A 19500-nucleotide genomic window follows, 5' to 3' on the forward strand; every position below is an offset into this window, starting at 1 on the left:
TAAAATCTTGGTCGAAGCTGCCATATTTTCCGTGGTCAAAGCTGTCGTAGTTGCCGTGGTCAAAGTTGCCGTAGTTGCCATGGTCGAAGCTGTTGTAGTTGTTGTGGTCGAAGCTGCCGTAGTTCCCGTGGTCGAAGCTGCCATAGTTGTCGTGGTTGAAGCTGCCGTAGTTGCCGTGGTCAAAATTGTCGTAGTTGTCGTGGTTGAAGTTTTCGTAGTTGCTATGGTTGAAGCTGCCATGGTCGAAGTTGTCATAGTTGCTATGGTCGAAGTGTTGATTTATTGGGATTGGACAAATAGAGCTTGTTGAAGTCTTCTCTTAAGAACAAAATAGGGCAGAGTTGGAGAACTTTGTGAAGCAACATATTGAAGATTTGTGGAGATCATTGATGACCATGATGCATTGAAGCCATTATGAGGTGACGTTGAAAAAGTTTTGTTTGGGTAACATGAAGAGCAGTGGTGACACCTTCATGTGAAGAACAAGGTTGTCATTGATGATGTGACGTGGAGACTAAGTGAAGGCGTAGCTGAAGATTGATAGGGCTTTTTGAAGAAAACATTCGGAGCCGTGAAATATAACCAAACATACCTTGACAAAGTGAAGCTATAGGATTGGAGCCCTTGGGGTTGGTGCCTCAAAATTGACAAGGTTGGTGCCTTGGAAAGTCCAAGTTGGTGCTTGGCAAATATAGGATTGGTGTCCTTGGAGTTAGTACTCCTAAACTCGAGGTTGGTGCCTTGGATAAGATAGGGTTGGAGCCCTAGAGGATCGGAGTCCTCAAGGAACCAGGTAGAAGCCTGAACCAGCTATAGGGTTGGAGCCCTTGAGGTTGGTGCCTCAAAATTGACAAGGTTGGAGCCTTGGAAGTCCAAGTCGGTGCTTGGCAAATACAGGTTGGAGCCTGGGAGATTGAAGATCGGTGTCTTCACCTAGTGTTGGAGCCCTACATATATTGTACTTGATTTATTGAAGAAATTAATAAAAACTTTTATTCTTATTGTTTATTTTGTGTTCTAAATATAAGTGATCTAATTGGTAAAAGTAACAATTGAAAAGAAATACTGATTCACCCCCTCTTAGTATTTCCAACAATTGGTATCAGAGCCAGTACCTTCACTCAAAGCCTAACAACTTGAAGGTTGATCATTAGAACACAAATGGAAAAGCTGAGGAAGAAAGTCTCCAATCCTCCTAAAGATGTGTCTCCCTCAACCACCGAAATTGAAGTCAATCAATTTATGAAGGCTCCATTGTTCAATGGAAACTTTGATATATGGGAGGCAAGAATGAGGAATTTCATAAAGACTCAAGGCATTGAAGTTCGGAAATCGGTGATTGTTGACAGCATGATGGATGGCAAATCCAAGGAACATAATACAAGAGCAATGAAAGCAATCTTGAATGGGCTACCTGATTCTATGAAGGCCAATTTTGAAAAATGTTCGTCAGCAAAAGGCATATGGGATAAAATTCATGATCTTCACTCAAAAGGAGCATTGACAATGATCTCTAGTCAAGAAAATGATGGAAAACAAGAAGGAAATCCAGAGCCCATCAAGGAAGGTGAAGATAAGAGTGATAACATCAAGGCTAAAGAAGACCTAGAAGATGAAGAGAATGAAAAAGATTTTGAAGAAGATCTCCTCACTAAACTTATGGCTACCATGGAAGAGATTAACAATTTGAAAAAAGAAAATGAGGAACTTAAGAAGAAAGTGCAAGTTGGTGACCAGGACAAGACAAGGAAGGAAGTTGACCTTGTCAAGCTTCAAGTACAAGAAAGAGATGAGGAGCTTGCCAAGATTAAGGAAGAATTTCATCAAAACAAGAGAAAGCATCATGAAGAAGTCATATCCATGACAAATCAATTGGATAAGGCAAAGAAACAGGAAGATACCTTGTCAAGCCACCTTGAACAAAGGCACAAAAGCTTGAACAAACTTGAAGCAGAGATTGGTCAATACAAGGAAGAGGTCTCCTCCCTTAGATCTCAACTAGAAGAAGCAAGGAAACAAGCACAAGGAGCTGAGAAGGTTATGGAAGATTTGACATTCATAGAAGGACAAGTTGATGAAGCAGAAAAGGAGAGAAACACCATGATATGCCAACTAGAAGAAAAGGATGATGACATCACCAAGTTAAAATCAGAAATCACTTCTCTTAAGGCCCAATTGTGTGAAGCAACCAAGATGATGGAAGAAATGAAGAAGCAACTAGTTATGAAAGATGAAGATTGTGAAAAGTTGAAAGGAGAAATTGTCTTTCTTAAAAAGGAAGTTGACTTGCTAAATAAGAACTTGAAAAGCTCTCAAACCCTAGATGACATCTTAAATCATCAAAGGTCTCCCCTTGATAAATCAGGTCTTGGCTATGCAGGTGAATCCTCAAGCAAGAATGATGCAAACCCTAATGCTTCAAAAAACAAGGATGTGAGGAAGCCTGGAAGAAATGTTGATGCTCCTAGTTCCAGCAAAGGCAAGGAGAAGAGTCAAGACAACTATGGAAGAAACCTTCCTCCAAGAAGAAATGCAGATGGTGTCAAGGATGCAAGAAGAAATGGTTATCATCAAAGGATCCCAAGGCAAAAAGACTTTAGAAGTACATCAAGGAAACTTCTTCTCCCAGGTACCAAAGTATATTTCTTGGTTATTGCTATTCTTGTACAAACTTTGGGCACATGGCAAAAGATTGCAGGGCATATCACAAAGATAATTATAATGTTCCCCGTCAATATCCGAGAAGCAATTTTGCAAGAAGTCATGAATTCTTATTCATGAACAACATAGAGTGCTTCAAGTGTCATAACATTGGACATATGGCACGTAATTGTAACTTGACTTGGGCACCTACTCAAGATAGAACTATGCCAGAAAAGAAATTTACACAAGTATGGAGAAGGAAGCAAATACAATCCGAAAATCTCTTGAACTCTCTAGCCAACAACACATGTTGTTGACCTGATCTTCGACAATCTAAGCATTTGATGGGGAAACTCTGCCAAAAGGAAGACCATGCATACAGTTAGGGGGAGCTTATGATGATTAGGCATTCTTACAGAAGCCATCCGTGAATGAGTCTTATGAAATCCTTGATGAGCTATATGGACAATCATTCTTTGATAGATCATCTCTCAGGAACACTCCTTGAAGAATATAATCCTTATTCATTCGATGGATTATTATTGAAGATCTCTTCCACTTGATCATTAGCAGGTAATCTTTCATGAGGGGGAGTTGGTTCATCACATGAAGGAATTTAAGCACATCTATCATGGACCACATTGCTAGAAAGAAGAGCACCATGATAGGGGGAGTAACATACATATGAAGAACTACTATTCGTAAAGAAAAGAAGTAGCTTGACAGGGGGAGTACTTGGGCACCCCATTTGCCATTGATGTCAAAGGGGGAGAGAATGTTGAAAGGGCAAGAATATTGCCATCAATGACAAAGGGGGAGATTGTTAATCTAGGTTGTCATTGATGTCAATATGGCACTAGCCGAGATGGAAAATATTGTTGAGATGCCTAGTTCCAAATGATGATGTCATAACTCTTGTTTCATAAGAATGTCATCAATTAATATGTCAAGTCACTAATGAAGAAGTCTTAAGAAGTGCCAAGTGCCAAGTATTTAGAAGCCCTTGATGACATATGGAGGACTACATTTGATGATGCCATATTCTTGATGAATGACCACAATTGATGATGGCACTTGATGAGGTCTTTATAACATGGTTGGAGATCATTTGGTGGTTGGAAGATTGGAGTTATCCTAATGATGCTGCACTATGACTGCACTAATATATGATGACATTGTTCATGCATCATGCTACATGGATGTAGCACTCCTACATAATGACTCTATGATCCTATGATGACAATGATAACAATGAAGAAGCCACGCTATCCCAAACATTCCTCATGTTGTCCCAAACTTTTTATGCATAAAATTTAACGACAGTTACAAAGAAAAATTATTTTGGACACCTTGGAGGCATCCTTTGAAAATGTATCCTAGACCATCTTGAAGAGGATTTCTTCCTCTTTCTAACGAGCCTTTTTTTTGCCCTGAAACTCCCAATAGTTTGTGAGATATTGAATTTTTAAGTTAAGGAAATTATTCTTAGCAGTGAGCCGACCTACACTCAGTCATACAAGTCGGCCTCACTTCAAATATGTGTCCCTTCAGTTATAAACGAAATCTTTATAAATAGATGTTTAAGCACTTCAATTTGATCAACAATTCAGGCAAGAATTCAGAGATACGAAGTACAAGAGAAGACAGAAGGCTGAGGAGAACAAGGAGACTATTGTTTAGGACGAAAAAAGGATAATTTTGTTTGGGCATAAAATCTTGGTCGAAGCTGCCGTATTTTCCGCAGTCGAAGTTGCCGTAGTTGCCATGGTCGAAGTTGCCGTAGTTGCCATGGTTGAAGTTGCCGTAGTTGCTGTGGTTGAAGTTGCCATAGTTGCCGTGGTTGAAGTTGTCTTGCTGTTGTTGAAACTGCCATGGTCGAAGTTGTCATAGTTGTCGTGGTCGAAGTGTTGATTTATTGGGATTGGACAAATAGAGCTTGTTAAAGTCTTCTCTTAAGAACAAAATAGGGTAGAGTTGGAGAACTTTGTGAAGCAGCATATTGAAGATTTGTGGAGATCATTGAAGACCATGATGCATTGAAGCCATAATGAGGTGACGCTGAAGAAGTTTTGTTTGGATAACATGAAGAGCAGTGGTGACACCTTCATGTGAAGAACAAGGTTGTCATTGATGATGTGACGTGGAGACTAAGTGAAGGTGTAGTTGAAGATTGATAGGGCTTGTTGAAGAAAACATTCGGAGCCGTGAAGTATAACCAAACATGCCTTGACAAAGTGAAGCTATAGGATTGGAGCCCTTGGGGTTAATGCCTCAAAATTGACAAGGTTGGTGCCTTGGAAAGTCCAACTTGGTGCTTGGAAAATATAGGATTGGTGTTCTTGGATTTGGTGCCCATAAACTCAAGGTTGGTGCCTTTGATAAGATAGGGTTGGAGCCCTAGAGAATCAGAGTCCTCAAGAAACCAGGTCGGAGTCTGAATTAGATATAGGGTTGGAGCCCTTGAGGTTGGTGCCTCAAAATTGACAAGGTTGGAGCCTTGGAAGTCCAAGTCGGTGCTTGGCAAATACAGGTTGGAGCTTGGGAGATTGAAGATCGGTGTCTTCACCTAGGGTTGGAGCCTTACATATATTGTACTTGATTTATTGAAGAAATTAATAAAAGCATTTATTCTTATTGTTCATTTTTTGTTCTAAATATAAGTGATCTAACTTGTAAAAGTAACAATTGAAAAGAAATACTGATTCACCCCCCTCTTAGTATTTCCAATAGAAAATACATGGGTACTTAACAATGGAGCATCCAGACACACGACAGGTGAGCACAAACAACTAAAGACCCTATCAAGAGGAAAATCTTCGTACTTTATTGTAATATCCCTTATCAAGAATATACCGCAAACAAAAGCAAACTCCAACCAGAGATGGACTGGGAGGGCATTTACTAGATATGTCGCCTCTAAAAAGAGGACGAGATCCGGAGGCTCCCTGGCCCTTTCTAGACTCTGTCTAAGAGTATAATAGAAGCACACAAGTGGTATAATAGCCAAGAATGCTCAAAGAGATACAATTAACAATGATACGATGTATATCAAATAAACCATAAGCAGATACACAAGAAATGCAGAGAGAATGCTAAGCCATTTTGTTATATTGAGTAATAAAATGAGTACAGGAGGTGATAAGGAAGATGGCACCTCTACTTGCACTAGGCAAGTGAAGCAATACACTCAGAATAGCGAGGAATGGCCCCTCTCTGATTTGCGTCCAAGCTGCTGGGAAACTGTTGTGCTGCTGCTAGAAATCAAACGAGGATTTGGGGCTGCTCCCCTCCTCAGAAAAGGCTGAAACTCTGGAATCAGACTCTACTTGAGAAACCCAGAAAAACCCAGAAAGCTCTCGTGGAATGGCTGACCCCCGAAAATCACCCCCTTGGGGTTCTGCGCAGTTCCTCACTACTCTGCGCTGCCACTGAATGAGATACTCCAGAAACCTGCCTGAAACCCTTGCCAAAAATGCTCCAGATGTAGGAGCTAATCCATTGCTCTACCACTCAGCACAAAACCTCCTGCAAACCCTCCAACCAAAACTGCGTCCCTCTCACAGTACTGCGTAGTCCTTCAAAATGCTGATAAAACTGCTGCTGAAATGCTGATGTATCTATTGCTGAAATGCCAATGGAAATACCTTGCCCGAGCAGGCACTCGAAGTCCCTGGGGCTAAGGGTGAGATCTCCGAACGGAGACACTCAATGCACTAAATAGTGTTGCAGACTAGCTAAACAGCCAGCGTGCTCCAAGTCGAAATGACTATCACAAATGCTCATAACATGATGATCAAAATGAGGGAGCTCCTCTCTCTTTTATAGCCTTCGCCTCTCTCAATCCTAAGGCTCACCTCTTCCTGCGTGGTTCCCCTCTTGCCACGTGTTCCTTCCCTCCGCGTAGTCTCTCCATGTGTCTGCGTGGGCTCCATTTCTGCGTCCCCCTTTGGCCCCCTTGGCTCCCCTTTAAGTCACAATGTTGTGCTACCTAGGAAGTGACTTTTTATTCTAAAGTGAGTTATGTCCCCCTTCTTCACTTTTTATTTACAAATAACTATAGAAGGCAAAAATTGGGCAAAATCGAATATTCCAATTAGCCATAGCTAATTAGGAATATTACAGTCTCCCCCAACAAAATGTTGCTTGTCCTCAAGCAACTGAAGTGATGGATGCTGTAAGATCTTCTCACTCTCCCAAATGGCATCCTCATCTGGCAAATTCTTCCACCTCACCAAGAATTCTCCGACCGTCCTACTCCGCAGCTGCCTCTCCCTGGTATCAATGATAGCCTCCGGTTGCAATACCAAATGCCCCTCGTCATCCATGGGTGGTAGCTCATCTGTCATGGTCACCTGTTGCCCCAATGCCTTCTTCAGGCATGATACATGAAAAATGTTATGAATCTTGCTGCCTTGGGGCAGCTCCAACTCATATGCAACCTGTCCAATCCTGCGTATCACCCTGTATGGCCCATAAAAGGGGCGCTTGAGCTTCTCAGCCCCCTTCTGCTTAAGCGACGACTGTCGGTATGGCTATAATCGTAGGTAGACCATGTCCCCCACCTTGAACTGTCTCTCCACCCGACCCCTGTCGGCATATAGCTTTCGCTAGTTCTGTGTTGTAGCCATGTTATCCTTGAGAGCTCGGAGAATATCCTGACTCTCTTGGATCCAAATCTTGGCTCTAGGAGCCCTGCTATCTCTAAACATCACGTCGACAAAAGATAAAGGATGATACCCATATAAGGCAAAGAATGGTGACATACCAATGGACATGTGGTGTGAAGTATTGTAGCAATACTCCCCTAGATGCAGCCACCTCAACCATGCTCGTTGCTGCCCACTGACATAGTTATGCAAGTAGCCCTCTAGCCACTTGTTAACTATCTCTGTCTGTCCATCCGTCTGTGGGTGATAACTGGTACTTGGTGTCAACTCTGTCCCCACCAATCGGAAAAGCTCCTGCCAAAACCCGCCCAAGAAATGGTTGTCCCTATCACTGACGATGGTCTTAGGAAGACCATGTAGCCTGAAGATCTCTATGAAGAACAACTTGGCCACCTATGCTGCTGTATAGTGTGCGGATATGGCAAAAAAGTGTGCGTACTTTGTCAGTCGATCAACGACGACAAAGCTACAATCCTTGCCTTGTACCATGGGCAACCCTGTGATGAATTCCATTGAAATACTCTCTCATTTCCCCTCCGGAATGGGAAGAAGCTGCAATAATCCCGCGGGATGCCTCATCTCCCCCTTGTTCCTCTGGCAAATATCAGACTCTTGGATGTGCTGGAGTACATCTTCCTTAAGGCCCTTCCATGAGAACCTCTTCCTAATGGCTTTGTAGGTTTTGGTAAACCCCTGATGTCCTGCCAACGGTGAATCATGTGATGCCCGGAGTATCTTCTTCTTGAGCTGAGACCCATCAGTTAAGAAGATCCGGTCCCTGTAATAGATGATCTCATCGACCACCCTGTACCTGTCATCTACCACCTGCCCATCCAGAACCTCACATGCAAACCTGTCCTTGGAGTACTCTACTAAGAGTTGAGCCCTCCAGTTTGTATCCAAGCTCATAAGAGACAACGTGGCTGGTCTACATGAAAGGGCATCTGCTACCACGTTGTTCTTACTCTTGACATACTCAATGTCAAAGTCATATGCTTGGATCTTGTTGATCCACTTCTGCTGCCTCTCCTGTAGCTGCTTCTGCTCCAAAAAGAACTTGAGGCTGTTGTGATCAGTCCTCACCCTGAACCTGTTACCCACCAGATACTGCTGGTACTTAGACAATGCATGCATGATGGCCAGAGTCTCCTTGTCGTATATAGAATACAACCTCTCGTGCGGAAGGAGTTTCCGGCTCTCAAAGGCTATAGGGTGACCTCCCTGCATCAATACTGCACCGATCCCCTCTCTTGACGCATCACACTCCAAAGAAAAGGTTGCGTAAAATCTGGCAACGCAAGCACTGGGCAACTGCTCATAACCTCCTTAACACTGTCAAAGGCTCGCTGCGCTGTATCTGACCAACTGAATGCCCCCTTCCTTGTCAAATCTGTCAGGGGGGCAACAAGCTGCGAGAAACCTTTGACTAACTTCCGGTAGTAAGTACAAATGCCAATGAATCCTCGAAGTTCCATCACATTTCTCGGCTCCGGCCATTCTCTATGGCCTTGATCTTCTCCTCGTGGATCCTCACTCCGTCCACCCCTATGATGTGTCCCAGATATAACATCTCCATCAACCCAAACTCACACTTGAAGAGTTTGGCATAGAACTGTTGCTCCTGTAAGATACGCAATACTGTCTCAATGTGCTGGAGATGCTCCTCCCAAGTCCTGCTGTAAATGAGAATATCATCAAAGAATACCAACACAAACTTCCTCAAGTGACTACGGAAGATGTGATTCATGCAGGACTGAAATGTAGCTGGGGCGTTGGTTAGCCCAAAAGGCATCACCAAGAACTCAAAGTACCCATAGTGACACTTGAAGGCGGTCTTGGGAATGTCCTGCTCCCTCACACGAATTTGATGGTACCCCGATCTCAAATCAATCTTTGAGAAGAAACGTGCCCCTCTCAACTCGTCCATCAACTCATCGATCCTGGGTATGAGGTACCTGTTCTTTAGGGTCTTCTTGTTCAAACTTCAGGGCCCTGTAGTCAATGCACATCCTCAACATACCATCCTTCTTCTTCACCAACACCACAGAAGAAGCAAAAGGACTCGTGCTCAGTCGAATGTGCCCAAGAGCCAGCAACTCCTGGATAGCCCTCTCAATCTCATCCCGATAGGCCTTGGGGTGCCTATAGGGGGTGGTGATCACTGCCTGTGTGCCCTGCTCAAGCTCGATGGTGTGCTCAAACCCCTGATCCGGCGGCTGTCCTGATGGAATCTCCCCAAACACTATGGCATACCGATCAAGGATAGATTGTATCTCTGGATGTATCGTCTACCCTGTAGACCCTGCCTTTGATGCACGCAGCTCCACTGCGCACTCTCTGTCTCCCTTTCGGAAGACTGCCTCCATTCGATGAGCCGAAACAGTCTGAGGCAGATATGTGTGTTGTCCCCGTATCTTCTCATGCCTCCCTGTCTTCTCGTCATCCCACTCCATTTCTAGGGTCTACCAATCTGTCGTGACCTTCCCTAGAGTGATAAGCCATTGGACACCCAATATCATGTTGGTGTCCGGAATATCGACCACGAAAAAGTGGTCAGTCAAAGTGTAGGTGCCCATCGTCACTGAAAGCTCTGGAACATAACGAGCACACGTCATGGTTTGATCTCCTGGGACCAAGACTGAAAACCCATCGAAGCTCTCTGTTTGTATACCTCTCCGCTCAACCATCTGTGCATCGATGAAGTTGTGGGTCGCCCCACTGTCAACCAGAACTGATACCCGCTGGCCATGTACTGTCCCTCGTACGCGTAGCGTCAGATACTTGGGAACTCCTCGCAATGCTACAAGGGCCCCTCCGGTGGGTGCAAAAGATGCACCTCCTGCTGCTGGTGGTGGAGGTGGTAAAGGTCCCTGTATGGCATGGCTATCTCCTGCCTCCCCATCATCCTCGTCATCCTCTTCTCCACTGCTCTCAGAGAAGACCTCAATAAAATGTGCTTTACCAGCAGCACATCTATGTCCCGGTGCCCACGGCTCCTGACATGTGAAGCACAACCGCTTCTTCTTCAGCTCCCTCCTGGCATCATCATCAAGCTGTACTCGTCCTGGATTCCCCTTTGGAGGTGGAATCCTCACGTCCTTCCCCTTAGACTGGAAAGTCTGTCTCTGGGGGTAAGGTGTCTGGGTCCTGGGTAAGACATCCTGTAAGTCCCGGGTCCTGCTGATAGCGTCTTGGAGTGTGGCTGGTCTAGTGGATCGGACTAGACCCCGAAGTGGCTCTGCTAACCCCTCAACATACATATAGACCCTCCGCGTCGTGGATAGGTCTGGCACCATCACAGAGACCCTCAAGAAATCTGCAATGTAGGTCTCTGGGCTCCCTGTCTGTTTGAGCCTCGTCAGCGCAACAAAATGCTGCTTTGGATCCCTCTGGTCAAATCGCTCCATCAATCTCCTAGTAAACTCAACATATGTCGTCACTGTAGAGTGCCCGAGTGTAACCATCCCATGAAACCACCAATCCTGGGCCTCACCATCCAAATGCAATGTTGCCACCTTGATGGCCTTTGTCTCCGACATCTGGTTGAGCTAGAAATAAATGTCCAGCGTCTCCACCGAAGACTTTACCGAACTGTTTGATGAACCATCAAACGTAGGCAAGTGGAACCTACTCGCTGCACGGTGGGTGTCACCATCATGGTAATGCCGGTACCCTCTGTGATGGTCGCGGGGTCTGCTATCCCGCTGAAGCTGAACAAAATATCTGAATGAGAGGGTGTCCCTGAACTCCTACCCATAGGCCTAGTACTCTGCAAAATAATCACCCATATGTCTGGGCTCTGCCTCCTGCTGGGCTACGACCCCCGTGTCTGCTCCTAAGAAAGTGGGCATGGTAGAGCGTGTAGGGGCATGTGAGGCCACCTGCTGCACAGTATCACGCTGCTCTGGCAAATGGTGGGATGCGCCCAATCCCTCACCAACCTGGAAAACCCGTGGGCTCTCACGCTGTCTGGCCTCTACTGTCGTGAATTTCTGCCCCATCGCCTCAATCTGCCTCGACAGATCCTGCACTGATTTGAGGAGCATATCCGCAAATCTCTTCCCGTCATCATCTGCCATTGGAGCCCCCTGCTCTGTGTCCACCATAGGCCCCCTCTGCTCTGCGTCCACTACAGTCTCCTCCTATTCTGCGTCTACTACCGGAACACAGTGTCCCTCTTCGTAAGTGTTCTCCAACCTACGCCCAGAGTCTCTGTATCTCCGACCTCTGTAACAGATATAGGGTTTTTCCCCCGGTGTCATAGATTGCTAGCTCCACAGGATGAGCCAGATCTATGCTCTGATACCACTGTAATATCCCTTATCAGGAATATATCGCAAACACAAGCAAACTCCAACCAGAGATGGATTGGGAGGGCATTTACCAGATATGTTGCCTATAAAAAGAGGACAAGATCCAGAGGCTACCTGGCCCTTTCCAGACTCTGTCTAAGAGTATAATAGAAGCACACGAGTGGTATAATAGCCAAGAATTCTCAAAGAGATACAATTAACAATGATACGATGTATATCAAATAAACCATAAGCAGATACACAAGAAATGCAGAGAGAATGCTAAGCCATTTTATTATACTGAGTAATAAAATGAGTACAGGAGGTGATCAGGAAGATGGCACCTCTACTTGCACTAGGCAAGTGAAGCAATACACTCAGAATAGCGAGGAATGGCCCCTCTTTGATCTGCGTCCAAGCTATTGGGAAACTGTTGTGCTACTGCTGCTAGAAATCAAACGAGGATTTGGGGCTGCTTCCCTCCTCAAAAAAGGCTGAAACTCTGGAATCGAACTCTACTCGAGAAACCCAGAAAAACCCAGAAAGCTCTCGTGGAATGGATGACCCCCGAAAATCACCCCCTTGGGGTTCTGTGCAGTTCCTCATTGCTCTGTGCTGCCATTGAATGAGATACTCCAGAAACCTGCCTGAAACCCCTACCAAAAATGCTCCAGATGCAGAAGTTGATCCCCTGCTCTACCACTCAGCACAAAACCTTCTGCAAACCCTCCAACCAAAACTGCGTCCCTCTCACAGTACTGTGCAGTCCTTCAAAATGCTGATAAAACTGCTGCTGAAATGCGAATGGAAATATCTTGCCCGAGCAGACACTTGAAGTCCCCCGGGGCTAAGGGTGAGATCTCCGAACGGAGACACTCAATGCACTAAACAGCGCTGCAGACTAGCTAAACAACCAGCGTGCTCCAAGTCGAAATGACTATCACAAATGCTCATAACAGGATGATCAAAATGAGGGAGCTCCTCTCTCTTTTATAGCCTTCGCCTCTCTCAATCCCAAGGCTCACCTCTTCTTGCGTGGTTCCCCTCTTGCCACGTGTTCCCTCCTGCGCAGTCTCTCCATGTGTCTACGTGGGTTCCATTTCTGCGTCCCCCGTTTGGCCCCCTTGGCTCCCCTTTAAGTCACAATGTTGTGCTACCTAGGAAGTGACTTTTTATTCTAAAGTGAGTTATGTCACCCTTCCTCACTTTTTATTTACAAATAACTATAAAAGACAAAAATTGGGCAAAATCGAATATTCCAATTAGCCATAGCTAATTAGGAATATTACATTTGTTGAACTTGGAGACAAGAAAAGCTATCCTGTAAGAGGGATTGGATCATCTTTGCTGGAATTAGAAAATGGAGGAAACATACATCTCAAATTCGTACCAAGTTTGCGAAAGAATTTACTTTCTATTTGATGTCTAGAAGATAAAGGAGATAGAGTTACTTTTATAGATGGAAAAGATATTGTATGGGATAAAGGATCTAGCATCAATGATGCAAATTTCATTGGGATTCATGAAGGAAGACTATAGGTTGCTGACACCTTTCTCTCAAGCGTTGGTTCATATTGAGGTTAGTCCATGTGAACTTTGGCATAGAAGGTTTGGACACCTTCACTACAAAATCTTAACAACTCTAAATTCAATGGTGAATGACATCTCGGAACTTAAGGAGGATCATGAAGGAGTATGCAAGGGATGTGCATTAGGTAAAAATATTAAGAAACCATTTGGAAGTAATGCTTCAATATCAAAAGAAATCCTGGATCTCATTCACTTTGAAGTCTGTGGTCCTATGTCTACAAAGTCTCTTGGAGGTCATCTATATTGTATAACGTTCATTGATCACCACTCAAGGAAAACTTGGATCTATCGTTGAAGACCAAGGATGAAGTATTCGAATAAATTCAAGAATTCAAAGCAGAAGTAGAAAATCTTACAAAAAGAAGGATAAAGATACTGAGATCTGACAATGGAGGAGAATACACATCAAAAGAGATCATAGCTTTCTGTAAGGAGGCTGGAATTAAGAGGGAGCTGATAGTTCCATATAATCCAGAGCAAAATGGAGTAGCATAACGAAAGAATCACTCAATTGAAGAAAGTGTTAGAGCCATGTTACATGATCAAGACTTGCCTAAATTTTTGTGGGGTGAAGCAACCAAAATTGTTGTCTACATTCAAAATCGAAGTCCTCACAGATCACTAGACAACATGACTCCTGAAGAAGCATTCACTGGGAAGAAACCATGTGTAGACCATCTCTAGATATTTGGTTGTCCTGTCTACATTCACATTCTGAAAGATAAAAGAAAGAAGTTGGATCCTACAAGCATGAAAGGTATATTTGTTGGCTATAGTAACACTTCAAAGGAATATAGGATCTACATAAAGGAAGGGCATCAAATTGAAGTAAGCCAAGATGAGATCTTTGATGAAAGCGTTGCATTCAAGAAATCTAAAGATCTCTCGATTGAATCTGACGATGAAGAACTTCTGATATTTTGAAGAATGTCCTAGGGAGGAAGAGGATTCAAATCTTGAAGAAGATGGTCCCAGTGAACCTGTGCAACAAGTCATCATTCTTGAAAATTGAAAGTGACCTAATCGGTTGAAGTCTACTCTACTAGATGTGGAATGACATGGAGCAGCCAAGGGTAAATTCAGGGAAAGTAAGAAGCCTAAAAGATATTCAGGGTATGCAACCTATATGACAAATTTAATTGAAGTAGAACCATCCACCTTTGAAGATGTTGTCAATCATCAAGAATGGAAAGATGATATGAATGAAGAATATCAATCAATAATGAAGAATGGAGTTTGGGGAATCGTTCTTAGGCTGAAATACAAATTTGTGGTGACTTCCAAGTGGCTCTATGAGATTAAACATGCTATTGATGGAAGTATTGATAAATATAAAGCAAGTTTTGTGGCTGCGGATTTCTTGTTGATTTGGGGTAACATCGAATGTGCTCTAGGCCTCAAATTTTGTAGGGAGGCTTGGGCACATGTATTCCAAGGAACCCAAAAAGTGTTTTGGCAAATTCCACCCAGAAACAATTTTATTAAAATAATTAATATTCTAAACTTAGGAAATTAAAAATATTAATGGGTATTAATCTAATTGTGGGTGTAACTTCTAGAAGAAGACGAGGATCAAGCTAAAATGATCTTAGCCATTGATTAGCTTTTAATTTGGGTCGTTGAATGTCAACAAGAAGATTATTTAAGGGAGCTTGAAGGTCACTTGGAAAATACACCGAGAGATCAAGAGATCGAATTTCTGAACTGAGAAGTTCTCAGGAAGAAATTCTGAATGAGGAGATTTCTTGAGCTGATGGGTAGGGATAGCATCCGGAGAGAGAGAGATTTTCTCAATCGGAGAACCATTAGCAAAGAGAGGCAGAGAGTGATCCAGAAGCTCTGACGCAGGGCCACGCAGAGGCAGCGCGAAGGGTGAGAGAGAGTTCGAAATTTTGCAGTAGAGTCAGTTTTAGAAGCCGGGAGCTGGGGTGTGAGACTGGGATGCTGAGAGCAGTGACTCTGGGCAGCAAATCGATCAGTTGGCTGGGTGACACCGTGCCTAGAGGGGTTGACGCAGGGATTTTCTCAGTGATTGTGAGGTAATCTCACAAATATTTCTGCCAGTGTTTCTCTCTCTATAACTGAATAAACCGAGGGGTATTTAGAGATGTATTCAGAATTTGCTACTGCTTAATAATAATAAACCCTCAAATCTGCTGCACCGGTTTTCCCACATTGGGTTTTTCTGGGGACATTTGTCCAAAAATAACGGTGTCATTGTGTTGTATTTTCTATCTTGCTCAGTTTCTTGTTTCCGCATAATATTTAATTAAGTTAAGGCTACAGTGTATATGTTTCGATATTTGTCGTAGGAAATTGCAAATAATTTGGTTGATAAAATTAACAACTAGAAGAAACACTATCAGTTGCTGCAGTAGGGATTTCGGTTGAGGAATTTTCACACGCTATTAAAGCTGCAGGTGAAGCAAGAAGAGTAGGGTTGGTAGATCCAGTGCTGAGCAGAAGAGGGAAATCGAAAAGCTGCAAGAGGCAGCAATTCGAAACCCTAGAGGGTTTGTGCAGTTCTTAGCCGAAGAGTTGAAATTTTGAGGCAATCTCTCTTTGAGTGAGTCGACAGAGAGAAGGGCTTCTAGATCGAATTTTTTTGTTGGGGCAGAGGGAGCAGCATTGAAGCCTCATCGTGAGGAGCGCTGGTGGGATGCAGATTTTTCTGCAGGCAGTTTTCTAGGCAGAAGATCGTCAGAAGAGAGAAGAGAAGCACGATTGAGGGAATTTCCTCCTTAGAGAATTCCTAGCCAAGGAATTCGAATTCTCTAGAGCTGAGTAGCAGCAAGGGGCAACAGTTTTACTAGCTCCAGCAGGCAGTGCGTAGGCTAGCCTAGCAACAGTGTAGAAGAGAGGAGATTTTCGACATTTGTGGCAGAAATGGCAACCAGTGGCTTGAGGGATCAGGACCAGTTGGACGAAGCATCCAACTACGTCATCTGGAAGGCTAGAATGTCATTCCTTCTAGATGAGCATGCCTTCATGATCCGGATTTAAACAGGAGCGCAACAAATTACAGATATAACCATACATATATAGATACAGTAGAAATAATACTTCATTTCATTACTGTAAAATACTGAAATATGCTTACAAACAGAAATGGAAATAAACTAGCTAGGGCGATGGTAGCTTATCTTTGAGAAGAGATGTGGCGGCTACATGCCTCTGAACTATCTTACAATGAGGCTCGAAGGCCTATTTATTATTGAGAAACAATGGAAAACCCCAAACATCCAAAAACCTAACCCTAGGAGATGAAATGCCAAACCATGGGCCCCGTTTGGGTAAATTGGTAAATTAACTTCACAGGGTCGTAACTTTGGCATACGATCTCTATTTGACATGCACAATACCTCGTTAGAAATATCTATCCAAGGACTACAACTTTGGGAAGAGCAACACCAGTCCATGGACTCATGTTGCTCCCAATTTTCCCAAAAAACGTCGTTTAGGGCCTCAAAACGGCTCCGAAAGTTCAGGACCCAAAAAACTGCTAAAAATAGTAAATTGTGCTACAATTAAGGAAACTGAAAAACTTAACGAGACAGTTGTGGGGGTCCAAGTGGGATAGGTGGGTGGCCACCAACATCCACTTGGATCATTCCTCTCCCCTTAGGAAGCAATGGTCCCCATTGCATTGAGTTCCTCCATGAGATGACGAAACTTCTGCTAAACTTGGTCCCTGGTGAACCACTTGCCCTGGTGAAGGAGTTGGCCTGCTTTGACAACTCGATACAGTTGGATCTTCTGCTGGCGAGTGTGCTTGATCTGCGTGTCCATGATCCGATCAGTTGTAGCTTGTTCCATGCAATCTAGATTTAACTATGTGGGTGTGAGCTATTCTGCAATGTCAGATGTGTCTAATAATGGTGGAAAGTATGGTCGAAGGCGGTTCACATTGAACACTGGGTGCAGGCCAAGGAATGGGGGAATGCTAAGCTCAAATGCATTGTCTCCCACAGCCTTGGTAATGGTGTAAGGACCATATTGGAGTGGTTTGAGTTTCCGATAGGCTCCGGTAAGGCATTCCTTTTGCAAATGCAACCAAACTTTGTTGCCCACCTGAAACTTGTGTGGCACCCGATGTTGATCATGTCGCTGCTTGTACTTGGCATTTGATTTCTCCAGAATGTCGTGGACCTACTCGCGAATATGTTGGATGTGCTTAATCAAGTTGTTTCCCTTGTCTGTTTCGGACTGGACATGAGCAGAATCTGCCTGAGTAGTTGCAAATGGCATGGCCATGTCAATGGGACATAGTGGCTGGAATCCCAAGCCCACCTGAAAAGGGTTGTGGCCAGTTGAGCTATGGAGAGCCCAGTTATAGTTGTGCTAAACATAGGGGAGGCTCTCATCCCATGTGCGTGGATGCTTTGAGTTGTACATGCGCATAATGTGTACGATCATCCTATTGACAACCTCTGTCTGGCCATCAGTTTGGGGATGGAAGGTTGTGGACTTAGTGAGTTTGGTGTCCAGCATCGACCAAAGACTGGACCAAAATGTACTGAGGAACCTGCTGTCCCGATCTGAGATGATAGACTGTGGGATCCCAAAGTGTACCCACACTCATTCAAAGAAGAGTTTAGCAGTGTCTTCTGTTGTGATATTCTTCTTACAGGCAGCCCTAATGGCCATCTTCGAGAACCTGTTGACAACCACAAAAACACAATCGTTTCCATGCTTAGTAGAAGGAAGGCCCGACATGTAATCCATGAAGATGGATTCCCAAGGTCAACTAGGGGTAGACAGCGGGGTATAGAGGCCTTGCTTCTTGATGGTTGATTTGGCAATGGCACAGGCAGTGCATGATCTGATGTACTTCCCGACATCATGTCGAAGATTCGACTAATAGAAATACTTCTGCAGTACTACCACCGTTTTCTCGACCCCTTGAGCAGAAATCGATTGCCTTGAGCACCGCCGAGGCCGAATACATAGCTGCTAGTATGGCCTCTTGTAAAGTTGTCTGGTTGAGGAAGCTCTTTAGTGAGCTATTTGGGCATGTGCTGGATTCCACCATGATCCTCTGCGACAACCAAAGTGGGATTTGATTATCAGTGAATCTCGTGTTTCATGATCGCTCCAAGCATATAGATATCAGGTACCACTTTATCTGGGATATGGTACAACGAGGAGCAATAAGGCTCCATCACATTGGGATTGATGAGAAGGTCGCTGATATTCTGACAAAACCCCTAGGGAAGTAAGTTCTTCGCCTTCCGAGAACGACTTGGAGTCGTGGAGAGACCCTCTTATGAGGGTCCTGTATGACATGGACATTGAGCTCTGGGAGCTCCTCCGGGCTTGGGATACTTCTTGGAGCAATGGGCAACCATAGGGTGAGTGGTTTAGCCTTCCCCTAGTGGTTTGCTTTGCACGGGGTGAGTGGTTCAGCCTTCCCCTGCGATACCCTTCGGCGACATGTAGGCAGGATGAGTGGTTCATCCTTCTCCTGCTAAGACATCCTACCCATTGCAGTTTGGGACTCAAGGGATGTACCTTTCATCTAGCCAATGAGTAGGGAAATGAGGATAGGGACCATAGTACTACCGATGGACGCATCATGTACTACCGTACTCCCTATGCTAGGATTACCAATATTGATCTGGGATCAATTGGAACTGACTTCAGGTCAGTAAGAGTGGTATGAGACACTATCTTTTGATTGGAACTGACTCCGGGTTAGTAAGAGTGGTATGAGACACTCTCTTTGGATTGGGACTGACTTCGGGTTAGTAAAGAATGGTATGATACATTCTCGATCACTTCTTATTCTTCATAGTTCTGCAAAGGAAAGCAGTGTTGAGCAGTGCATTGATGGCAGAGATAGTAATGATTGGTAGATGGATTACTAGATGGAGTTCTCCCTAGTTGAGAGGGAGTGTTAAAATTGGCAACTAGGGCCAAACTCCACATGGGCCATTTTATTTATGACATCTAATATTTTTCTTGGATTCCTCTCTCCGAGAGGTTTAGGATTGATCTAAAGATCATCCGATTCTGACATGTACAAATGAAGTTATGAATTTATTTTGATAATGGTCAAATTGTCAAGGTCAGCCAGCGAACTTATGTAGGCTCAAAAGCCCAACAATCATGTCTATTCTTCCTCAACGTTGCATATAAATAGAAGGTGACTTAGCCTCATTTGGATACACTCATCTTTAGACTTCTCTCTCTCTCGCCTCATTGATTGGGTATGGATTTCTGGGCCTCTCTCTCTCCTCAATCTGAAATTTAAGGAGAGAAAAATTTTAGGAGGCTGAAATTTGAGGAGAGCGAAATATTAGGAGGCC

The 19500-nt window shown here is 44.0% G+C and overlaps 1 protein-coding gene across 4 annotated transcripts in view; it reads left to right on the forward strand.

The window, feature by feature from the left end:
• LOC149151589 (uncharacterized) overlaps positions 1-19500 on the forward strand; it is a 269299-nt gene that overhangs the window by 194016 nt on the left and 55783 nt on the right. The gene's annotated exons all lie outside the window — the stretch shown is intronic.

This window comes from Pinus tabuliformis, chromosome 9 (genome assembly GCF_031772625.1).
Source record: "Pinus tabuliformis cultivar Carrire ecotype Pingquan chromosome 9, CPIR1, whole genome shotgun sequence".
In the NCBI taxonomy this organism is placed as follows: domain Eukaryota; kingdom Viridiplantae; phylum Streptophyta; class Pinopsida; order Pinales; family Pinaceae; genus Pinus; species Pinus tabuliformis.